General features: G+C 40.0%; 1 pseudogene; it reads right to left on the bottom strand.

Moving 5' to 3' along the window:
* Nucleotides 1-818: 818 nt before the first annotated feature.
* Nucleotides 819-2,177, bottom strand: LOC112245068 (annotated as a pseudogene).
* Between the last annotated feature and the right edge of the window lie 3,823 nt (nucleotides 2,178-6,000).

Below are 6,000 nucleotides of genomic sequence, written 5' to 3'. Positions count from 1 at the left end.
ATACCTGCTAACGAGCTATACCTGCTAACGAGCTATACCTGCTAACGAGCTATACCTGCTAACGAGCTATACTTGCTAACGAGCTATACCTGCTAACGAGCTATACCTGCTAACGAGCTATACCTGCTAAAGTCCAACCTCAAAACATAAATGGAAAGACCAAAGCCTGTAGCACCTTCCCCCTGTAGACAACAAATATATCCTATATTTTTGTTGGACATGTTTGCTCACCCCCAACAGAACACTTCCATTTCACATAATCAACTACAATGCTTCTACAATATAAACATGGTGTCTGGCTGTCAACAATAAAAAACACATTTCTAAATAATAATATACAATAGTATTATTTTTAAAATCATTTCTTTCAATAGAATCCTAAAACCCACTAGCTTCTAGAACAAACAAAACTCAACTCCAATACAGAAATACGTGCAGTCAAAATAAATTGTGATCCATGGCAACGCACTGGCTAAATGCCAAACTGGTTGACTGCCAACCCTTGAGACAATCAGCAACCAACTCCTGCAATATCCGTAGTAACTTTCCACCTTACTTCTCGCTCTCTTTTTAGGGTTCACTCGATGGGCATGTTGTTGGAACGGGCCCAGTCCCCAATGTCATGCATTTGGGTTAGCACATTGAGAATGAATCCTGAAATTCTAAAAGCAGGGCAACATTGTCATTATAATTGGTGATGGTCAGCTGGTTGCATAAATAATTATGATTACTAAATGTTAAATATGAAAATCAAAACCAAATGTACACCCATTTGTTAATATGTATTGGCAATACTTCACTTAAATGGTGAGGCATGGAATAATAAAACATGTTTATTTTGTCAGGCTGAATGTTTGAAATATGAGGTGATTTCAGTCATGCTTCTTCAGTAGTGGAATAAAGACAATTAGCATTTGAATGTTGTCAAGAAATACTGGAGTGATGTCAGATTGTGAATAAAATTGATTATAGACCAATTTATTATACTGCTTTCATCTGCAACAATTATCATATTACATGTATTTTTTAAACAAGCAGCTTTTTCAACTAGTAGAAAACCGCTGGCTACATTTTGAAGTGCTGCATTTTGATTAAAGTGGGTCACCAACGCAGTAAGTGTAACACAGCTCCTTTTTTGTTACTCACTTTTTGTTAAATAATACTCTTTCAATTCAGAGCCTGGATTTTCCCTGAGGCTAATATCCATATCATGCTGCAATCAATTGAACAAGGCAAACGATAAGGTAGAACATCATTAAAATACTCCTACTACAATGTTAAAACATTCTACATTGTGACATCATTAAAATACTCCTACTACAATGTTAAAACATTCTACATTGTGACATCATTAAAATACTCCTACTACAATGTTAAAACATTCTACATTGCGACATTATTTCATTGATATCCTGAAACAACTTCTTCATGTATGTATTTTCTGATGTTTGATCAGAGGTCTTTTATCAGAGTATCTCTTGTCACATTGATCACAGCTAAAAGGTTTCTCTCCTGTGTGTTTTCTCTGGTGTACTGTCAGACCGCTAGATGTCAGTAAAACTCTGCCCACATTGATCACAGCTATAAGGTTTCTCTCCTGTGTGTGTTCTCTGGTGTACTGTCAGACGGCTAGATGTAGTAAAACTCCTCCCACATTGATCACAGCTATAAGGTTTCTCTCCTGTGTGTGTTCTCTGGTGTACTGTCAGACTGGCTAGATGTAGTAAAACTCCTCCCACATTGATCACAGCTATAAGGTTTCTCTCCTGTGTGTTTTCTCTGGTGTACTGTCAGATTGCTAGATGTAGTAAAACTCCTCCCACATTGATCACAGCTATAAGGTTTCTCTCCTGTGTGTGTTCTCTGGTGTAAGTCAGATGGCTAGATGTAGTAAAACTCTCCCACATTGACCACAGCTATAAGGTTTCTCTCCTGTGTGTGTTCTCTGGTGTACTGTCAGATTGCTAGATTGAACAAAACTCCTCCCACATTGATCACAGCTATAAGGTTTCTCTCCTGTGTGTTTTCTCTGGTGTATTTTAAGTTCTGATGAAGATTTGCAACCTTTCCCACAGTCAGAGCAGCAATGAGATTTCTTCCCTGTGGGTCTCTGCTGGTGTTTCTTGAAGGTGTTTTGAGGTGGAGAGACTCTTCTCTGCCTCTTCAGCATCATGAGGTTGTTGAGGCCCCCCAGAGGATCCACAATAGTCACATCTCTCTCCTGTGTGAACAAAAAGTCGGACAGGTGGTTTAAGGCCCACAACAGCAAAAATACACTGTAAAAAGGTGATGCCAACAGCGTAGCCATTATGTTGTACAAACAATGATGTCTGTAATGAATGTTAATTATTTGACATTTGTCTTAAGACAGTCAAGTGAACAACAATAGTCATATTTTGTCTTGTTTTCCCATTAGTAGTAACATCGATGATTGTATGCAAGAAATACGTTTTTAAAGTTGTTGAAATCCTAAGCAGTGTGCCAGACAACTTTTGGTCTCCAATATAGGCACCTTTCTGTAGGTCTATGTTGTTGTTAGGTGAAGTTATGGGTCCTACAGTAGGTCTATGGTATTGGTATAACTAGCGGTTTCCGCATTAGCATGGAGGAGTTTCTGCAACCAAATTGCGTTTTAGCAAACAGAGGGCAGAGAGTGATGCAGAGAGCGATGCACCTATTTGGGGATGTCTGATAGTATTTACGCACCACCACTAATGATTTGTGGAGCTTCTCAAAGTAATTTTTTCTTCACCTCAAACAGCAAGTAAACAAAGTCTTACAAATACTTTGAGGAACTATTGATTAGAGTAAAATATTTCCAGCTCTCACTCTTGATAACCACTCGACATGAAAGGGAAAAATGTAATGCTCTGATCCAGCGGAAATGTCATACAATACCTGATTACTTCTTATCCCTTTCACAAATAGCCTACAGCTGTGTCTGTCCCAAACGCTCTGGTGCGGGAAACTGAGAGCCCAGAATATTTTATACAATGTTGCTATCATGTTTCGGACAGACCTAGGTGATAGTTGATACACTGTTTAAAGTTCTATGTAGACAGGCCATGCGCAGCCAATGTGATTTATTTTTATCTGGATATTTTCTAGATGTTTTTATTTGTTGGCATTATGTAGGCTATTTTTACATAGTTGGCAATGGCAGTAAGTTATTTAGACTGTATAATTTTCATTTTGATTTATATAGAATGTAGATTAATCGCAGACAATGATTGAGATACAGTTTTAATTTAAATTTATAATCGTTCCAGTAAAATGTGAATATGAAAATCATAACTGGCACCAGATCAGTAGAAATGGTCAGATAAATTTTCACTCCAAATGGAAAACGTTGCCGACTGCTGTTTTAGTCCATTACTGAAAACTTCAGGAGCATAACGTCAGAATTTAAGGCCAGCAGCAGAGTGAGGAGGAAGAGTTTTTTTCTTATGGTTAGGCTATCTTGATCTCTGGTTCCCTCGAGTCATTTTTGTGTCTCAATTATTTAATAAAAACAGGTGATTCCTATGTTGATGATGTAAATAATATTTGCTGCTCTGTGGTGTGTAATGAGGAGCAACCAGACGCTGCACGCATTTATGAAATTGCTTATTCCAGTTACTAATAAGCATGCACCCATTAAGAAAATGACTGTAAAAGCTGTTAAATCCCAGTGGAATGATGAGGAATTGAAAAATGGCATGGTTGAGAAGGATGAGGCAAAAGGAATGGCAAATAAGTCTGGCTGTACAACCGATTGGCAAACGTCCTGCAAATTGAGAAATCATGTGACTAAACTGAATAAAAAGAGGAAAAACAACAAAGATAATTGACAAAGAATGATAGTAGAAAGCTTTTGACAACTGTACATACAATTTTGGGAAAAAGGGCAAACTATGCTCCATCATTAAATTATTCAGATGGCTCATTCATCAAAGCCCACTACTTTCATGATTTTTTTCATTGGCAAGATTAGCAAAAACTTAGGCATGATATACCAGCAGCAAATGCTGACACTACACTTCAAAGTATATCTGACCAAATTATGAGACAAGCATTGTAATTTAGAATTCTGTAAAGTCGTGTGGAAGAGGTGAAAAAATTATTGTTGTCTCATCAACAATGACAAGCCACCAGGGTCTGACAATCTAGATGGAAAATGAATGAGGATAATAGCGGACATATTGCCACTCCTATTTTCCGTATCTTTAATTTAAGCCTACTGAGTAAGCGTGTGCCCTCAGGCCTGGAGGGAAGCTAAAGTCATTAACATCAGCTATGCTCTGCATAGTTAGCTCCAGGTAAAATGTTGCACTTATTCAGCCATTCTGTGACCAAAAACAAGCTACATATGGACAAAATAAAGTACCAAAATAAACTGACTCTGGAAATGACAAAGGTCTTAACCTAGCTGGAAATGGGACAAATCCCCTGTCTGTGGTCTGATTTGTAATCAAATCTAATTCCCAGGAATGGGGTTCAGAACCACAGAGACTGTGTGGGATAATAACATGGCCGTGGCAACCCTGCTTGTTCCCTTGACTCAGCTACCAACCACCAATCTCCAACAGGGTCTTTTACCTGTATCAATAGACACTTCATAGTGAGCTACAGGTAGCAATCAGCAATGAATCCCAATAATGAGCCACCTATGGGAGGGGTATCCCTTGTGGACAAAATCTCAATGTATTACTGCTACCCTGGGGAGATTGATATACCCTTGAACATCGGCTCCAACCCTGTCGGATATGGCAGGGCATGCCACATTATTCAAACTACAAAGGGAAGCACAGCCGATAGCTGCCCAGTGACACAAGCCTACAGACAAGCTAACATTGCCCTATGCTTCTCATCGAGGTAAGTAACACTGAAACATGCATGGGAGCATCAGCTGTTCCGGACGACTTTGTGATCCACGCTCCTCCGCAGCCGATGTGAGTAAGACCTTTAAACAGGTTAACATTCACAATCAGGGCCAGACGGATTACCAGGACGTGTACTCCAAGCATGCGCTGACCAACTGGCAAGGGTCTTCACTGACATTTTCATCCCCTGTCTGAGTCTGTAATAATAAACATGTTTCATTACACCATAGTGTTCTTGGGCACAGGACACTAAGGAAAACCTGCCTAAATGACTACCGACTCATAGCAGCGTCTGTAGCCATGAAGTGCTTTGAAAGGCTGGTGTGGCTCACACAACACCATTATCCCAGAAACCCAACCCACTCCAATTTGCATACCGCCCCAACAGATCCACAGATGATGCACATTTGAACATCTATTGCACTTGCCCTTTCCCACCTGTACAAAAGGAACACTATGTGAGAATGCTGTTCATGGACTACAGCTCAGCCTGCGTTCAACACCATAGTCCTTCAAAGCGCATCACTATTTTCCTGGAACTAAACACTGTTGAGGGTTTCTCATCGAATCAGGAAGGGAAATGACAGCAAGTTGTGCAGACGAAAGGGTTAACAAGTTGGTGAAACAACAGATGTGCTGGAATGAAAACAATATAGGTGCTACTTTGAGAACACAAACTCACATCTTTCACAGCACAGAGCGAGGGAGTCCAGGGGATGACTGGAGGAGCAATGGAGGAAGCATTGAGGGATTATCTTGGCGTGAGCTACAGTTGGTGAGACTGAGTGGACGATGGTGAAGAACAGTGGAGTGAAAAGGGCTAAAGTTGGTAATGAACAGCAGTTTAGGGTCAGAGTGGGAATCATCAGCAAGGGTGTTTTTGTGGGTGACCCGTTAACGGTCTCAAAGGTGGTGAAGGATGAATTGGGTAAAGTGGAATCGGTTTGAGTGACCAGGAGTGGTATGATGCCGATTGTGTCAACAGCGCAAAAGGACAAAGCTTTGTATCTTTTAGGTTAAACATTTCAGGTTGACGCATGTGGATTAAAATGAATGATAGACGGAAGGTTTTACTGTGGTTTGGTGAAGTGGTTCTCCCATCTTGTGTAAAACCTGGGTAAGTGAGATATACAGAAGC

This window comes from Oncorhynchus tshawytscha, linkage group LG32 (genome assembly GCF_018296145.1).
Source record: "Oncorhynchus tshawytscha isolate Ot180627B linkage group LG32, Otsh_v2.0, whole genome shotgun sequence".
Classification (NCBI taxonomy): domain Eukaryota; kingdom Metazoa; phylum Chordata; class Actinopteri; order Salmoniformes; family Salmonidae; genus Oncorhynchus; species Oncorhynchus tshawytscha.
This window is presented reverse-complemented; position numbering and strand designations above follow the sequence as displayed.